We start from the raw sequence: 20,019 nt of genomic DNA on the forward strand, positions 1-20,019 counted from the left end.
CGCCCAGTCCGCCGGAGCTGACATCGCATGCGGGTAGGCATATCTCTAATTCACTGAGGGTTTGAGTCCCATCAGTTACACTCACCTGGTTTGGCCGGCCTGTTGAAGCCGTTGCCCAGGGTGTGGCCACTGCGCATGCTGCAGCTACTTGGAGCCACAGGTGAGAGCTGAGTGACAGCTGGGGACCAAAGTGGACGGACTACCCCCGAAGGGGTACGACAAGTCCCCCCATCAGAGGTACTACCCCTTTCTGGGCACCCCATACACCCCACCAATTTAATAGTGATGATATTAATAACATGAGATAATCAGCCTAATTGGAATTATTTAATCAGAGATCAATAGTCAAAAATTAATACAGCACAATAAAGAATACAGAAAATAAAAACATATTTTACCAAATGCTCTGTAACTGGTGAAGCAATAGAAGTGTGTCCATTTCCACTTCCAAATTAGCTTCCAAAACTCTTCCTTTTTATCAGGTATGCAACAAAGAAATTATTTTGTGGAGAAGAGAAGCTATGTTCCCATAACTAATCCCACTGTGTTCTGGTTTTGATAACTTAATTTACCTGATACCATAAATGAAGTTCCATAAATTATCTCCATTTACATGATTGATAAGCTAAAGAGATTTCTAACCCCGTCATTATTACTAAGAACATCTGTGGCAACAAGTAATTCCTAATAAATTAAAAACATTTTTCAGTGAGTCATTATTTCATAAGCCACAGAAAAACATCTGCAATAACAAATATCCCTTATCAATCACAGAACATATTTGGATTATAAGTACCCCTTATTTAGCACACCATCTTGTTCATTACAACGCATCTGTAGAAGTAGGCATCCTTTGTTAGTGGCCTCTGTGGACACGTGGACACAATTTTCCACAGGGTCAGAGTAAAAGATTACCGTATATATATTCCATTACTGACTACAAATATTTCTTCATTTGGACACCCACTGTGGTTCAACCTAAGTACAAAGAACTTTTCAGTTTGATAGATACAGAGCACTAGATTTTATAGACACAATACACTTTTGGTTCAGACACAGAAAGGAGTTTGGTTAACATATATATATTTAAAATAAGAATTGTAGGTGCTTTAATATCTAATAACACTGGGTATATGATTATGGTTATGTTGTGTGGTTATGAGTGATTGAACTCTGGTACAGGAAACCAACACCAGATTTATAAGGCACTCCCAAAGGATGTCTGCAAACTTTGCAATGGGACAATTATATGGTAGATGCATATAAAATAGGTAAATATAAAGGTAATTCCTGTCAGAAGAACCACTTTAAATTTTGCCTACAGTTTGTTCTAAATTAGTTACCACCTCTCTAGTGGTGCTGGTCCAACTTTTATAAGAAAATGCATATAGTGCCATATGCCCTGGGGTCCAACATTTAAACTGTAGCACTGCAAACACCACTTTTTCCCAAAAAGTTGGAGGATCATTTCATTTAAAGAAATATACTCACATATTGAACCTTTACTCCAATACCAAGAATCCTTTGAAACGAATGGAATATCTGGAGATGACAGGTGTGTCTTCCTATCCTGGGTAATTATATGAATTGGATATTTCTTGGGGCCCAATTTTGAGAGATGCTGAGTATCTGTATTTCCCATTTAACTTAAGTTGAAGTTAATATGCTCAGCTTTTCTCAAAAGCAAACAAATGTTGCTGCTGTTTCAGTCAGAATACATGAGTCTCAGATGTCACATTCTTCTTAGGCTGAATATATTGATCAAGTCTGTCCAGGGCTTTTAAAGTCTTCCCTTGAGTTTTGAAGTATATCAAAAATGTCTTGCTGTTCAGGGCTCCCTGATTTCTGCTTATCATTAGTGATCCTAGTGACAACTACTTAGTAATCAGATCTTATTTTCCACTTCAGCCAACTTCCATCAAATGTCCTTATTCATGCCCATATATGTTAAAGGGATCTACGTGTGGTCACTCAACTGTTCTGAACATGTTGACTATAGTTACTATTGTTGATTACCCTTTAAGGGACTTTCTGCTGCTCTCCAGCTACTAAGAACATGGAAAGCAAAGGAGGGAGAACCAGCAATCTTGTTCTGGTGCTTTGTTCTCTGGAGGATTTCATATTTTTGTCTCTGGAGAACAACCTCTGGAACGATTGAATCTGTGTTAAGTTTATGTAACCAAAGCTATGTCATCGTTTTAGGAATCTGATGAGGCATAAATGTAGCAGTCTAGGCCACATCCAACAAAATAGCACTATACTTTATGTTTTACTTGCTTGGCTCACCTTTACACAAAATGATCTAAGTTTACAGCAGCCAGCTTATAGTTATGGCATGTGCTTAACAGTAGGATGCTGAAAGAGCAATTGATGCCTTATGTTCCTGGGTGTGGTAAGGTATTTGCCTGGATAATTTAATTGTATCTTTTTCAAGGTACTGTGAGGGGCTTGTGGACCACTGTCTCCCCAATGTGCTGAGAATGTCCCATTCCCATGTGAAATATATTATATGCACTTCATGTATCGGTCTGTAACTTTTTGTCATCATCGCAATCTTCAAAATGCAGTCGTGTCTGTGCTATGAAAAGTGTGGTCAAGTCCTTGTCTGACTTGTTTTACTGCTCACTTGCCAAGGCTGCAGTGCATATAACTAACAAAATTGTTCCAATTCTTAACCATGCTCATTTGCCTGTGTGTTCACATCCCCTGCCTTTTGTCTGTTTATGTCTTTAGACTGTAAGCCCTTCAGGGCAAAGCTTGTCTCTTTTCTACATTCAGACAACATCCCGCACAAGGTGGTCTAATCCCAGCGGGGGGCTTTGGGTACTACCATCATATAAATATGTTATATGGTAATAATATAGAAATGTTCAAAACTTGCTTGGCTCCATGGCAGCCTCTGGTTGGCTGCTGAGGAGCTTGGGTTTCCGGGGTCCACAGCCCCAGGGCAGCCAGCAAGGCGGACTTCCCCAAACTCAGGGACCCCAGCGCTTCCATGGTCCACAGCTCTAGGGCAACCAGACAGGTGAAGCGTTTGAGTCAGGAACCTGCAGGCTTTCCCTTTCACAGAGAATTTCAAATTTTGGGAGAAAGGGGGTTGTTCTGAATCAGAACATAACCAAATTTTAAAATATCAAACTTCTCTGTGAAACAATCACTTTTCTCCTCGCAGCTCTAGAAATAATATTTGCTTTCTCCAAGTATTCATGAGAATAAAGTATAGTTATTTGACTGTTCATGAAAAGTAAATACAAAGGCAGCATGACCAAAGCAGAATCACTTTTAGATTTAAGTGAATACTTATAGAAAGTTTCTGTGCAGTTCACCTAGTTTCACTCTTCATTGCAACTATTCCCAACAATGATTTCTTCACTCGGGGGGTGGAAATACTATTTCAACAGCTTGAAAAAGAATAAAATAATCTGAATTAGCAACTGGCACCTTAATAACCCTTATTTTATGAGCCCAGTCCTCCTTCCATTGAAGCTAATGGGAGTTCAGCCATTGTTTTCAATCAGAACAGGTACATTTGTAATCCATTTTGAAATGTTTGTAAGTAATTGGTATATCTTTTTTCATTACTCTTACACTTAATATCCTAACAGAATATTGAAAGAAGTAAATTACTACTTCTCTTTATATATACTAACTCGCCAATGAGAATTTCACAGATACTAATAGACTTAGGTTTCACTCCAGGAAAGGCATTGATTTCTGAGGCCTTCACTGCTAGTATCCTGATTCAAGCCAGTAATTATCCAATCCAAAATAACACTGCTGAAGTAGCTTGATAATGGAAGGCATAGTTTCCTTCATTCCTTATAGTTACTATAAACAATTTTTTTTCTGAGAACCACAAACTCCCAAATAGAAGTTCTCCATTGAAAAACTTTGTTGCATAGACAAAGGCACAGTTGTGTTACATATAACTCTCCCAGTTTATCTCACCAAAAAACTGGCCACTAAATGGAAGAGCTATTTAGAGACAGAAAAGTCAAAAACAGGGTTTCTCAAACTGGGGTCGCCACTTGTGTAGGGAAAGCCCCTGGCGGGCCAGGCTGGTTTGTTTACCTGCCCTGTCTGCAGGTCCGGCTGATGGTTTGACACTGCAGGCCAATGGGAGCTGCTGGAAGCGGCGGCCAGTATGTCCCTTGGCCCGCGCCGCTTCCAGCAGCTCCCATTGGCCCAGAGCAGCGAACCATGGCCAGTGGGATCGGCTGGACCTGCGGACGGGGCAGGTAAACAAACCAGTCTGGCCCGCCAGGGGCTTTCCCTACACAAGTGGCGGCCCCAGTTTGAGAAACACTGGTCAAAAACAAGGTGACTTTGCTCCCTCTGTTTAGTGGGAAAAAATCTCCTATATTTGAAGGCTACAGACCTGTATCTCACTTATAGAAAGACCCCTTTACATTGTTCACAGTAATGTAAATGAGAATCAGGTCCCTAGCTGTCAATCACAGGAGAAATTTTACATTGTAAAAGGGCCTTTGCGTACATGAGAATCAGGCCTTAAGCATATTTTCTGCTTCCTCGCCCCAAAGTCCTAGTATTTTCTAACTTTTTGTATTTCAGTTACTAGCTCTGTTCTTCCAGTCTCTGCATTCATAACAGATTTATTCCAGGCACTGAAAATGAAGAAAATACATGGGTTTGTTGGAAACTGTAAGAGCTGTCTACTTCCTCAGCCATTCCATGATTCAGGGCCACTTAAATTCAGATAATTTAAAAAAGTTTCTGAGACCTATTATTTTTGTGTTGAGTGAACTTGATAGATTCAGAGCCAGAATCCACTGATATATGTTGAGGAAAATGATGAACTGAGCCCTTAGTAATATCAATATCAGAAGAACACCTGACTTGGAGGAAGCGAGATATGGCAATCAAGCCCCTGTGGCAATAGACCAAGTCTTTAATATCTAATTTGAGTGCATAATGGAAAAGGAAAACTTCTATTGATGCCACTTTTGTATATGCCTCTGTTCTACCTTGTCTTAGTTTATTCTGACACTTGCTGACACCTGCTTAGTTTATTCTAACACTTTGATGTATTGTATCTCTGGGAGACATGATTTTTTAGATCTATCCCTGTGACTTTGGGGAGGCGCCTTAGTTGTTTTGCATCTGTTAAATGGTGGTAATGATCATTACCCATCTCACATGGTTTTTGTGAAGTTTAATTAGTAAATGTAAGGCACGCTGAAAATGAAAAATGATTATAAATGTCCAGGATGTGTGAATGTGCGGCGTTTGGTTATTTACAAATACGCTGATTGTTTTGAGTTCACAATACTATTTGATTTTATTACTTTTATACTGTTAATTTGTATGTGATTTTTTTAAGGAGGGTTTCAGTTGTTCAAAGGAACCATTTTTTTTCTAGTTAAAGGGAAGCCTGGTTATGAAATATTGATATAAATTAAGGATGAAACCCATCTATATAATTTCCCCAAAGCTGGGCTGTGCATGTCTGTATACCATATGATGTATATACTGCACTTATCTTTCATTAGAATTTTTCTCCTTTAATAATCTTTGTAGTTTAATTTTATTAATTTTTGTAAGGGCCAGATCTACCCCTGCTGGTTGCTTGCAGATTCCCCAGTAAAGAGATGACTGTGAGTATGTTGCATTTCTACAAACCACCACTTCACTGGACTCTGTGAATCCTGCTCTCTGGTGTGTTGTGTAGCACCCACATACCCATGATAGGATAAAACCTGCTCACTGAAATTTCATGTATATTTCCTGTAAAACAACTTTCTAAATAAATATTACAATTGAACTTTTTAATTCTTCCATGATCTTCATAAAGATTTCTGGAACAGCTGTGCATAGGCAGAGCAATGGTGACATCAAGTGGTAGTTTAGATTTATTCCCCATGACTATTTTTAGGACATTATTTGAACACAAGTTCAGAATAGTTGGAATAAAGAACTTCAGAACACCAGTTAAAATTACTGCCACCTGCATTTGGTTATTGTGTTATAGTTTTTCTCTTTGTACTTTCATCTTTAGCTGCAATGGGAGCTGTCATTCTGCATCACTCAGCCAAGGCCCCCAGATGCTCACCAGCCACAAAGCTGACTACATGTCACCGGAGGTCACCTCAAACAGGTGAAATGTGTTTGCGATCATCACTGTCAGACTGTCATAGGTATGTAGGTATTTGATGGGGAGCCAATCAGAGTGGGCAGGGGTCTGCATGTCAGTCTTTACACCACAGACCACGAATTAGAAGGCTGGAAACTTGTCTGTCTCTCTCGTGTGTTGATAGGCACTCTACATAGATGCCATTGTCTATAGGCCATACACTCTTGAATTCCTTCTGCACTTTATTTTATATCCTCTGAGTGCAATGATTCTTCATAACTGGCCATAGAATTTGACCCATTAAAACATCAAAGAGAATCAAACTATTTCCAATCTAATCAGAACTGCATGTCCCACTGAACAATTAGACTTAAAACCAGCATACGCTAGGTTCAAACATTTGCACCTATAAGAACAATCTTTGGAATCTAACATACGGACAAATGATCACTACACGCAGTGATCATTAAAATCAAACTCCACTGCAACTGTTCTGTTCCATTCAGTTTCTTACCCAGTGGAATCTCACTTGCTGTAAAAATGTATATAGGTGAAATGTACACATGGTATATTCTCTTTTTTTAGTTTGTACTGCCAAGCAGTGACCTGCCTTCAATAGTACAGCACAGATTATTTGGGGTTTGGTCACTTACACCAAACAAAAATAAGTGGCAGGAGAAAATTGACCTTTGCCTCCCTAACAAAAAACACAATGAGCACTCCCAATGTTAATGTTTAGCTCCAAAAATGAACAATAGATCCAATTTTGTCTGGAAGGGCTGCCACAGCCCCTGTGTATTCTGCCCGTTGGCATCTAAAATGCATGCTGGGGAAAAATGTCGTCATTGAACAATCAATCCTCCCCTCCTCTCTCTGAAAGCGCCGGGCGGAAATTGGGACGCGCGTGCTGCAGGTCTGGGGATGACACACAAGTGCTGCGAAACTTCAGGATGCGCGGGGACACTTTTCTTGAACTGTGTGACTTGCTGTCCCCCTGCTGAAGCGCCAGGACACAAGGATGCGAGCAGCCTCATTCAAAGTAGCGCAATCGAGCAACTGCTCTCAAAAGTCAAGGTAGTGACTGTCGAAGGTCATCATCATCATAGATGGCCGCGGCCGCGATCCCAAACTGCGGTGGGGGGGGATAGATGGACTCACATCTATCCCTGGCACCAGCCCCACCAGCCCAGCGAGTACATTAACCGAAAGGGCTTTTTTTTCAATGGCTGCAAGCTGTGGTGGACCATAGGGACGTTTACCAACATCAACGTCGGGTGGGCGGGCAAGGTTTCTGTTTAGGCCTCCCAGGCAGGCACTTTCTTCGACCCACAAAATAACGGTTGGGGATGTGCAGTCGGGGGACCCGGCCTACCTAATGCCCCTGCATGATGCCCCCCTATACAGGGCGCCTGACACAAAAAAGGAACTCTTCAACTACCGGCTGAGCAACATCAGCGAATATCCCCGTAGTTATGCTGCTTGCTGTGTGCTCCACAATCTCTGTGAGAGCAAGGAGGTTGAGGCAAATCGCCTGGCTGCTGTTTATGATCAGCCAGACACCCGCTGGAGAGAGAATATCCCAGCGGAAAGCGATATGCATCAGGAGGTTTTCCCCACTTCCCAAGGATGATGGCTGTGGGGCGTTGGAAGGGGGGAGGGTGTGGGGAAGGGTGAAAATGCATGTGAAGGAAGCCTGCCTTTACATTCGGGGATGTCAGGCCAGGACCACCCACACACAAAAGGAAAGACGGCAGCGCATACACACACACAGACTGTCCCTGGTGCCTAGTGACTGCAGTGTGTGTGTGCCCTGCAGTTGACCCCCCCCCAAGTCTGTACCTGGTAATAATGTGGGCTATACACTGTAAAAAAATCCCCACAAAGTCTCAGAGAACACAAACACAAACTTTTAATAATGTTATACACAGTGGGAGGTTGAAACTTGGATTTGGGACTGGGTGATCCTGTAAAGGAGAAACTAACAAATTTACAGCACAGAGGTGTCTTGTACATTAGCGCTCTGCTGCGGTGCAGTGACAGTTCATCCTCCCGTTCTAGGTGTGTGCGATGCTGCTGACACAGGCTCTCCTCGACTGTCTCTGCTCTGCCGCTCCGCTCTGGAGCTGGCCATCGATAGCGCACAAGTGAGTCATTCTATGCAAAGTAAAACTCTGTCTTCCATCACCATCACCTGAGGAGTGTCAGGCGCACACACGAGAGCAGAGATATGTAGAAGCCTGCACAGCAGGACCCCACGCTGCCATGCTGCTAGAGGCGATGGTCCCCCTACCCTGAGGATGCATGGGCGCGGAAGAGTGTGCTGAAACCTCTTGCTGAGGCTTTTTTCAGTGCTCTCTGAGAGCTTTTTGAAATATCCCCAGAGGACTATTGCTCCATTGCTGTTTGTGTAGACCTGCTGTTTGTTTAGTTTCATATTTAAAAATGTTTATATAGTATTTCTATTTTTAAATGTTTCCCTGTTTGTAGCACTTTACGCCTGATCCTTCCCTGATTCCGAGTCAGTCCACCGTCACTGGTGGGCACTGGCAGACCCACCCACCTAATGGCATGGCAGTGCCTCGTAGAAGCGGCATGTCTGGGCACAGACTCTCGCCCCACACAGCGATCAGATCCTGATTCTGGGATTGCCGACTCTCTGCTGGAGAGCTCTGCATCGTTGCAGGTGTCATTTCCTGTGGTGGCAGAGAGATCCAAGCTCGAATGCTGTCCAGAGCGTCAACAGAGTGGTGAAAGACCAGGCCTAATACTGCTGTTGATTCTGTGCAGCACTGGATTTTACACTTTCTTTTTCTCTCCACTCTCTGTTTATTATTAATAAAAATGTGAGATATCTCCGGTAGCCGGAAAACAGCCTAGCTGTAAATAAATGTGATTTAAGCTGATTACTGCCCAGAGGAAAGCTAGGGCCTGGTTCACAATACTTAGGATATACTCTGGGGAATGGGTGAATACAACTCCTAGCCAGCAAGGTAAATGTTCCAATCCCTACCGCCAAAGGGCAGGTGAAGTCATTCCTGGGATTAGCAGGGTGCTATAGGAGCTTTATGCCTCGATTTTGCACAGTAACCACCACTGTAATGGACCTCCTGAAGAACAGGGCCCTAAGAAAGGGCCAGTGGACACTAAACCTGTGCCAGTGGATTTGGCACAGTCAAGCACATCCTGTGCAGTGAACCAGAGTTGCTGAGCCCAGGCTTTATGAAAGAATTCAGACTACAAACTTGCACCAGTGAGGTGGGACTTGGGGTGGTTTTATCACCTGTGGAGGAAGGTGGAGAACACCCCAGCCTATATCTCAGTAGGAAGCTTCTCCCAGAGGGAAAAAACAATTCTGTGATAGAAAAAAGAGAATCTTGCAGTAAAGTGGCCATGGAGTCATTACAGTATTACTTCCTGGGAGCGCCCTTCACTCTGGTTATGAACCATACACCCATAAATGGCTGCAGGCTATAAAAGATAACCATTCCAGATGCTCACACTGGTATGGAGCCCTGCCACCATTCCCTTTTGTAGCGTGCCATAGGCCTTTTTCCCCCCTGGAATGGGCAAGTGTAGATGGAACAGTGTGTGCCCTCTGCCACACTCTCAGGGTTGGAGGAGTGGAGACAAGGTACAAGGTTACTTCTTAGCCCAGATCCTAAAGGGTTAATGTGGCAGCCAATTAACCTTGACCTACAAAAGATAGGGAAATATAAAGGGCTGCCTGGGTGGTAGCAACGGGGAAACAGCTGGGTGTGTTGGGGTGTGCTGCCTTGAGGTCTGTATGTGGAAACTGAGGGATTCAGTTGTTTGCGTTTTGTTACTGCTGGTTTTATTTTGTTTGGTCTCTTTATACGTTCTCACAAAAGTGTCCCTGGGAAGAAGGGACCATAACTAACTGAAGGCTGTCTGACTGTTTTATTTCATGGGATGGGAAATCAGTGCACTAGCCAACACAGCCTCTCTGCCAGTCCCGTCTCTGGCTTCCCCTCTTCTCCACTATTTAATTCTAGCTCCTCAGCCTTAACTATAAAGGCTCATGATAACTCTACCCCAACTACATCACTGTTCTCATTTTTTTCTGGGCACCTCCTTGACCCCCAAATTCTTCTATGCACTCTCCAAACTACCATTTTGTGTTGTTCTCCCATTCTTCCTTTCATGCCAATCCTTAACCTACAAACAGGCTTCTTCTGTCTGTATGCCAAGCACATTCTGTCCACTGCTTTATATTTTTTACATCTATTTCCTTGGTAGCTTAGATTCATAAATTTTTAAGTCCAGAAGGAACCATTGTGACCATCTAATGTGACCTCCTGCATAACACAGGCCATAAAACCTGACCCAGTCATTTCTGCATCAACTCCATAATTTCTGTTTGCTGTATGGCATATTTTTTTAAAAGAGATCCAGACCTGAAGTAAAGATTTAAAGTGAGGGAGAATCCATGCCATCCCCACGTCAGTTGTTCTAGTAGCTAAGTGCCCTCACTGTTAGACATTAGTACCTTATTTCTAGTTTGAATTTGTCTAGCTTCAGCTTCCAACTATAGGATCTTGTTACACATTTGTGTCCTAGATTAAAGAGCTGTTTACTAACAGAATTTTTTTTCCCATGTAGGTACTTGAATATGGTAATCAAATCACCTCTAGTCTTAAACTTCTTTTGCATAATTAAATAGATTGAGCTCTTTCACGATAAGGCAGGTTTTCCAGACCAAATCATTCTTGTCAAGCTTTCCAAATTAATGTTTCATCAGCATTGTCTATGTCTACTTGCGCTGAGCTATTCGTATTCATATTTGTCTGAGAGAGGTTGTAAGTCCTATATAGTTTCAATAAAGTGTGTGTATACTTGTAGTACTTTATAAATAATAAAAATCAACCTGGGAAAATTGGGTAACAGTAACCAAAACAACTTAGCATTAAGTTTGCTACATTAATAGAAGATGATTCTGCAGGGTTCAACAGAAGTCTTCAAAACCATGTTTATTGCATAGTTAAAAGCAGGCTGAAATGCAAAAAGTGTCAAAAAAGTGTCAATCTCATTGGCTTTAAAAATGGATGAAATATTTGGGCAATCTATGTAAAATGTAGTTCTAGTCTGCAAAATGACAGCATGTGGTTCAATTTTTAATGTCTGTCAATTACTCTTGCATATCAAATGTGCTCGGTTTAGGAGTAAAGAGGCTGCAGGCTGAATTCTGCCTCAATGACACCTATGCAGCCCCCACTGTCTGCAGATTATACCCGTGATGACAGCTGTTCATCTTTGTGCCCATCGGTGGGTTTGCACAGGTGTAACATTGGTTCTGTAACTTGAATTTAGTAAACAGGTTTGTGTGATACACAAGAGAGAAGAGAATCCAGCTCACTCTTCATTGCAAAAAAAATGGTATTCTTAACTCGGGTTAGCTGTTACTGTTATTATAATTGTTTAATTCAGTAGTGCCTTAAGGCCCAGCCAAGAATGGGGCCCCATTGTGCTAGGCGCTGTACAGAATAGGAGATGGTCCATGTCCCAAATAGATTATAATCCAAATTAGACAAGTCAGACAAGGGTTGAGTGAAGGGATAGAACTCACCAGCAGAGCAAACAATGTGATGGCAGCAAACATTATCCTTGTGCCACGATTTTTTTGGTTGGAGGTGGAACAGGGGGAAGTGGAATACTGTTTACGTGGAAGGAGATCAGCTAAATGGAAAGGGAAGAGAAGAGGACAGGGCAGAGGAGAAGAGGGTATGGAATGAAGCTTAGGTGAAGAAACTAAGGGGAAGGGTGGGTTCAAATAATCAGCCCAGGGCAGAGAAAGTCGGAAAACACTACAGTTTTGCCTGGGATGCTGAAAGGTGAAAAAGGTCCCTGCTTCAGCTGTTCCTACTGGTTGGACCCTCTGGTTGGCTCCTTTCTGAAGTTTTTCCCCAACGCCACATGCAGGGGAGGACCGCCTGAATCATAGTACCCCCAGAGCAAGTGTGTAGGGGGTCTCCCCAGCATAGTCTGGGGTGACTGGATGGAAAGGGGCCTCGGCTGGGCCCCATTTTATCTCCTTCTCTCCTACTGCAGCAGTCTCTACTTTGGCTGCTTCTGTTCTTCCCAGCTGGAGTCTAACCCAAGCTCCAGCCTATATAGGGTGACCAAACAGCAAGTGTGAACAATCGGGATGGGAGTGGGGGTAATAGGAGCCTATATAAGAAAAAGACCCAAAAATCGGGACTGTCCCTATAAAATCGGGACATCTGGTCACCCTAAGCCTATAGAGGCGGCTGGGGTTGAAGTTGAACTGCTAACCTGAGATAAAACCAGAGTTGCCTTTTCTTTACTGCTATTTTAATCCAAGTTAGCTACCCTGGGTTAGCTAACCAGAGTTAAGAACAAACTTTTTTTTTCCAGTGAAGACATGCCCATGCCCTAAATTGTGCTGGCTCTTCCGGGCTAACAGGAGTAAGATGCAATATAAACTTTTTATCCACTAAACTCAGCAGCTATGACTCGACATACAGTTGGGAAGCAGATCTGAAAACACTAAGGTGGTGCTTTTTTATCCTAGTACTTTTTCACAACAGGCCTGTAATTTGAGCCAATACATATCTGATATCACCCAGTAACAGTCAAAAATAAACTACCATGATTCTATCGAACATATTGCAGCATGCTTGGTGGGGTGAAACATTCATTAGCACATGGTAGTTGCACAAATTAACTGTGTATTGCTGTTACTACTAACTGTCTTTAACTCGTGCTTTAAAATGATGAATGATGTCATTGAGTCATTCATATGGAATAGTAGAAAGCAGAGACTAGCATTAACAACTAGCATTAACAAGAAGCACTTCTTGATGGTGGCGGTTTCAGGCTTCCTGATTTTGCAAACTGCCATCTAACAGCAATATTATGGAAGAATACACAGTAGTGCCAGTAAGACAGAGGGAAACAGAAGCAAGACAGCTCAGCCATTCCCAGTACTCTAACTAATTAAAGTCCTCACAGATGGATAAAGTTACTTGGATTAAAATATTCTTTGAATATCATTTCTTTGAGGAAAATGATTCTCCTCAATTTGAACAGCTCTCTTGATAGAGTGAAAACTGTCTTCTGCCTCCTATACCTGATTGGCGCTCTTAGCTATGTCCCATACCAAGCAGCATAACAGCTATTATACTAACATCCTGCTGTAAATAGCTTGCAATACAGGGAAAATGCAATGACACACTCAGCTTCTGGCTCTGCCTCCTCTTCCAATATGCAGAAGCTTGCATATTGGATTACTTTCACCCCTGTGCAGAGGGTCATCACACTTCAGTCCTGTCTTGAAGGTTAAGGGTGGGATTTTCATGCATAAGCCTCTTTGCACATGGGAGAATTTTGACCCTTGTTAAGAATTCACAACATAGAGGTGACGGTTCTAGAAAAGACTGATGAATTAATTGTGTGGACTAGGGCGGGGAAAAGAGGCCTTGACCTTGGTGAAAGTAGTAGTAAAGTTTAGGCCAAACCAATGGGACTATTTGCATGAATAAGTGCTACTCAGTGTGAGTAAGTAGTGGTTGTAGCCTATGGAAGGAAGGATCACGTGAAATACCGTAGTGAATAGTGACATGTAGACATGCGCAGACTGGAGTTATTAGGCTGAAGTGTACTTTTAGCCCAGGAGATAGTTTCACTGAAGCACTTCACCTCTTGATTTCCTGGCTAGAACAGCACTTTTAAAAACTTCATATGTGCTGAAAAAAGGCATGATGATAAAATGTGTCCTGGAGATATGCCTGATTTGTAGCTGACACTGTCATGTTTGAACAACCCTTCAAACGATGGTGAGAGAATAGAATGTAAAAGTAAGGAAAATTCATATCACTACTTTAATATTTTAAATATTTTTAGAAAAAAATGTAGATATTTTTGTACACTCTATAGACAACATATAGCACAGTGTATGAAACTATGAAGAAATCCCGATTTTGTAGTATAAACATACATGCTGCCATAACTAGATTGAATCAATTTATGGGAGACATAAAATGTTTTTATATGTGGTTATATGACTCACTATTTTTATTGCCTTTATGTTTTCCAATAACCCTGTGTCCTCTTCCCTTGTTGAATGCCAGCTGTAGACATTATTAATATATCATAGAAGCAGAAGGAGTTATTGGAAAAAAATGTTCTTCAGTCAGTAAATCCCTAGAGTCTATTAAATTGTTGCCTGAGACAGAAAATCTTGCAAGCTGCCTTATGTGCCGAAAAGTTTAATAGTGCAGAATCCAGTTACACAGGAGATTGCTTAAGGTATGTTAACCATAGTAGTACACTGAGAGTAGAAATAATAACTTGGGACCAGATTCTGATTCCTGTACTCATGTTGAATATATTTAACTCCAGATAAAGCCCTATTAAAGTCAATGAGACTACTTGTGAAGTAAGGTGCTACTCAAAGTGTGTGACAATTTCAGAATCTGGCCCTTCATTAAAATTTTTATTATTTTATACAGTATACTTGTACAAGTTCTTATCTATTTATTTCCACAAGGGGGCATCAGCGAACTGTAAATATATGTACTTTTGCCTGAGCATTTAACACAAAGACATTGAGTTACAGGAGTTACAGAACTGCTGTAACTCCCAATTATTCAGTGAAATTAACAAAATTTGCTAAAAGAGTGGCTGATCAGTAAAGTGTTGTATGTACAAAGAAAAGATTTCCGGTCCTAATGAACTGAAAATGAAAATATTTCGGTTTTAGTGTTAGGGACCCAGACGTGGTCAGAGCAGGAGTCCAGGTCAGGGAATAAGAGTCAACTAGCAGTTATGAAAGGCAGGGGTCGAGTCAGCATCAGAGTTATGAATCAAAGCTAAGAGTCAGAGCCAGAGTCAGATACCACATGTCAGAACTATGGATCAAGCCAGAATTAGAGTCAGAGGTACGGGCCATGGTCAGATCCAGGACTGATAATCTGGTTGGAAGCAAGGTGTAAGGGCAGGAACAGGCGGAGAGGCAAGGATCCGGAGCACAGTGGGATCTAGTGGTGAAGTCAGTGGCAAGGCATGAGCCAGGAGCAGGTCAGGAGTGGAACAAGAATCAAGAACAGGATTGGGTAAGGAATACAGGGAGCTGGGTCCGATGCACCAGCAACAGGGAATCACCTAGTTCCTCAGACAATTTCCTGTGCCTCCAGGACCAGCTCTGGCTTTTTTGCCACCCCAAAGCCAAAAAAAAACAAAAAAACCTGCAACGCGGCCGGAGCGGCAAAGCAGGGGGAAAAAAAAAATCCTGCGGTGTGGCCAGAGCGGCAAAGCAAGGGGGAAAAACAAACAAACAAACCTGCGGCGCACCTGGAGCGGCAAAGCAGGGGAAAAAAAGAAAAAAAATCTGTGGGGCAGCCAGAGTGAGGGTGCAGGGGGACTCCCTGCACTGCAGACGTGCCCCAGCTAGCAGAGGGGAGGGAGAGTGAGTGGGGGGGAGAGAGAGAAGGGGGGAAGCCAGGGTTCAGCGGAGCACTCGCCACACAGTCCTGACCACCACGCTGCCTGCCGGGCAGGCTCCACGCCGCTCCGGTCAGCAGGGAGGGAAGGACGCGGGCTGCCGGGCTTGCTGCAGACCTGGCACCGGCTGGGGCAGACGGAGCACGCAGCCCACTCCCAGCAGGGCGCTCCCCTCCTCGGCGCCACCGCCCCCTACAGGGCAGCTGGATCAGCGAACCAAAAAGAAAAAGCAGCCGTGCCGCCCTAGGATTGGGTGAAATGCCGCCCTGTAGATTCTTCCGCCCCAAGCACGAGCTTGCTCGGCTAGTGCCTAGAGCCAGCCCTGTGTGCCTCCTTCTGACTTAAATAGCATGGCTGGATCTAATGGTAGAGCCAGGCAATCCTCCAGTCAGGGCTCTGGCGAGCCTCATCTTGACAAAGGCTGTAGTCCTGCTAGCTCCTCGGCCCACCCCGTTTCAGCAGACATTGGGTGTTGGCCCGAATGCAAGGGCTTTCTGGGAATGCACAGACCTGGCATCAAGACCTGGGGACATCAACGTTCAGTGAGATTGGGCCAGAATCTGGCCCAAATTGACACTTCTCCATTGAGTTCTGTAGAACTAACCCAATTTACGTTACCTGAGGATCTAGCCATCATTTTATTTTTCCTGTGTTAGTCCACAATGGGGTTTTGTAGTTTCATATTCTCCATGTGATGTTCAGGGGTTTTCTCATTGTAATATTTTAATTTATCAGTTATTTTTATTTGATTTGTGTTTACAGTCTCAGTTTCTACTCTTTGTATAATTGCCTGCCTCAAAATGGGTGAGAGGTTAACCATCCTTGTTTCTATATTCTAGACCTTATGGCTTTCTTGAGACAATTGACTTTTACATTGCAACATGTGTCACAAATATAGCTGAGTGAAATTTTTTAGCTGAAACTTTTTTTAGCAGAAAATACAGTCAAGTCAACTGAAACATTTTGTGAATGTGTCAATTTTGGCAAATTGACTTGGTTAAAAAAAACCATAAAAAACAATTCCAAAAGAGTTAAAATATTTCATTTTGAAATGTTTCAACTTTTCAATTTCAAACAGCATTTTATGTTGGAATTTCCTTCAGTTTTATCTTTGTAAAATGCAAAAACAGGTGTGGGGGGGAAGTGCTCAACATCAAAATGAAAGTTCAATTTCAGGTCAAAAAACTATTTATTTCAATCTGAAATAAATTTGTTTTGACTTCTCAGTTCACTGAAAAAAATAATCAAAAAATTATCAAGTCAATCCAAAATGAATTTTCTATTTTATTTTTCAGAACTGCCAGCAAGCCGGAAGAATCTGTTATTCACACAGTCCTAGTCACAAACACAGGGGAAGGTGACTACATAACTGCTTACAGCTAACTGCAACATTTATTCTAATTATATGCAATGCCATTTTGATTTTTTATCCCTCTTAGTCTTACAGAGCTAAAATTCTAAGTCATTGTTTCCCCTTAGCAGCTATGTAATGAGAAGGGCATTTTAGTATCTCTTTTGTGCCACTGTCCTGTAGTTCAACATTTCTGTGGAAAAGTGAGTGACTTAATAAAACAAAGGACAGCACTCTCCCTTCCATTAGATCCAAAGACCTGTGTGTTTAGCATGTGTCCATGTATCTCATTGATTTCCTATAATGAGTGGTTCTGCTCCTACTTTATATTAGCAGATGAAAGGATATGAATCAGCAAATGAATGCTTTATTGTTTACAACCTTCCTTTTCAGGCAAGAGTGACCTCAAAACAGTGGAAATTATCCGTAAAGTAGTTTTAGATATTCAGCCTTGGATTTTCAAAGCTGCCCAAGAGTTTTAAACACCCAATTCCCTTAGGCAGATTTAAAAACCCCAGCCTCTGGTCATGTGTCCATAAGATCTGCATTCTATGAATACATGAAGAGTGAGAGTCCTGTACCTCTGCACTGAGACCACACCATCTAGACTACCTGTGTGTGTAAATGATTCATCATAGTCTACTGTGCTTTCCCCATGTACCAGACTACCCAATGCTTAATGAGTGTGTAACTGGAAAAGGACAAGGTACTTAAGGATACACCTCGTAATTAATTTATTACCAAGTTGTTGGGTTTGGTTCTCTGCTGTACGGATGATCTCATCAAATTGGCATAGGTGTGCTGCAACTGCTGCTTATTACATTCAGTCATAATCATTTTTTGTTACTTTGCGCTCCTCCATTTGTTTGCTGCATCCGTCTTATAGACTGGAAAGTCTTCAGTGCAGGGACTGTCCCTTGCGGTGTGTATGTTTATAAAGGGACTCCAATACTAAAACATGGCTACAAAATGCAATAATAATAATAATAATAGTTAAAAAATAACTAATAATGTAAGTAAGCTCAACCCAGTGTACAGATTCAAGGTTTTTAGTTTGAATCCATCTGCTAAAAGCCCTAGATACCCACCGAGCAACAGGTATCCCCTGTGTGGTCACTGTTTGTGGAAACTGTTAGTAGGAAAGAAACAGTGTTGTAGCTTATGTAGCTTCAAAGGTCTTAAGCCCAGAAGGAACCATGATGATACTCTAGTTTGACCTCTTGCATAACACAAACCATAGAATTTCATCAAATGATTCCTGCATCAAGCCCATAATTTCTGGCTGAGCTAGATCATATCTTTAAAAAGACACCCAGTCGTGATTTAGAGACTCCACCGGAGCCCTAGGTAAGTTGTTCCATTAGTTAAGTACCTTCACTGTTAAAAATGTATACCTTATTTCTAGTCTATATTTACCTAGCTTCAGCTTCCAGTTTTCTACACCTCACATCATTCTTATAGCTCTTTTCTGAAAATGAAAGTACTTAATGCTCTATTGTAGTAGCAAAGAGAAGGAGATTAAGAAATTCCACTTATGCAATCAATGAGTCATTATTGTTGAGTTTGACATAGAATCATAGACTTTAAGGTCAGAAGGGACCATTATGATCATCTAGTCTGACCTCCTGCACAATGCAGGCCACAGAATCTCACCCACCCACTCCTGTATCAAACCTGCATCTGAGCCATTGAAGTCCTCAAATCACAGTTTAAAGACTTCAAGGTGCAGAGAACCTTCCAGCAAGTGACCCGTGCCCCACGCTGAGGAGGAAGAACCCCAGGGCTTCTGCCAATGTGCCCTGGAGGAAAATTCCTTCCCGACCCAAAATATGGTGATCACCTAAACCCTGAGCATGTGGACAAGAGTCACCAGCCAGACACCCAGGAAAGAATTCTCTGTAGTGACTCAGATATGCTCCTTTGGACTTTGGTTGGTTTTAGTTACCACACTTAAAGCCTTAGTATTATGCAGTACCCTACAAAGAAATCCCTGAAAATTCATCTCTGATCATGCTTCCACAATATAAAAGCCTAATTAAAAATAGATCAAAAACAAGTTTAAAAGCTGACACCCTTTTTTCTTTCTCCCTGCCCTTTCACATCAAGCAAATCACTTCATTGCACACACAGCCTGTTCCTTTTGGACATTTTTCTTGATAATGAGAATTAGAGAATGATAATTTTCCATCCAAAAAACATTAGCAACTTTGGGCAGCAACCCCAGTCCAACTTTGTAGCCTTACTTTCTCACTTTGTTTTTTTTTTCCTGCAGTTAGGATAACTGAGAGGAAGATTGTGATCCCAAAGATCAAAAATTTAATTCTTGGTTGAGTAGAATAAGTAACAGGATTGCAAGAGCAATATTTTTTTCATATATTGTTCCAGAATGTTTTAACCTTCGAACATGGGTGTACTAAAGTGAGACAGGTTTATAGAATATCAGTTGGACTGGCATTTTCATCCGTTTTTTTTAATCCATAGTAAGACCACCTTTGTACATTATCTGAGGCATATCTTATCATACCAGGACTGTCATATCAACCTCGTCATTGGAAGGTCTATTACTGCCTACAGTAAACTGTGCATAACTCTGATCTGCTATTATGCAGTAGCAGAAGCAGTGGAAGAGGAAGAGAAGGATGGATTTTATCAACTGTAGATGAGATTCCTGATCATGATATAATTTTGATAATGGGAGACATGAACGCAAAGGTATGATAAGCAAATGAACAGTACTGAACCGTGTGGCATTGGGATGGCAAACAGTAATGGGGAAAGGTTAAGAACTTGCTATGAAATACACAATCTGATTATTGGTGGTATTTGTTTTCCTCACAAAGAAATGCACTGGGTTACATGGAATTCACCAGATGGTCAAACCAATAACCAGATTGACCACATTATTACAGAAAAAGCCATAGAAGGTCATGGTTGGCACTTCTATAGACTTTAGCATCCAAGTGTGGCAGTGATCATGAACTACTAATGGGCAGAATTAAGATTAATTTAAAGTCCTAGAGTATGTCTACACTATGAAATTAGGTCGATTTTATAGAAGTCGATTTTTAGAAATCGATTTTATACAGGCAACTGCGTA

General features: G+C 41.9%; 1 long non-coding RNA gene across 1 annotated transcript in view; it reads left to right on the plus strand.

Annotated features, from left to right (window-relative positions):
- LOC120399639 overlaps window positions 1–16,992 on the plus strand; it is a 147,343-nt gene extending 130,351 nt beyond the window's left edge. Inside the window, exons 2-3 of the long non-coding RNA XR_005595266.1 lie at window positions 6,017–6,155; window positions 16,867–16,992. This is a non-coding gene — a long non-coding RNA (uncharacterized LOC120399639). The remainder of the gene's footprint in view (window positions 1–6,016; window positions 6,156–16,866) is intronic.
- The last annotated feature ends 3,027 nt before the right edge of the window (window positions 16,993–20,019 follow it).

Source organism: Mauremys reevesii, linkage group 2 (genome assembly GCF_016161935.1).
Source record: "Mauremys reevesii isolate NIE-2019 linkage group 2, ASM1616193v1, whole genome shotgun sequence".
Lineage (NCBI taxonomy): Eukaryota > Metazoa > Chordata > Testudines > Geoemydidae > Mauremys > Mauremys reevesii.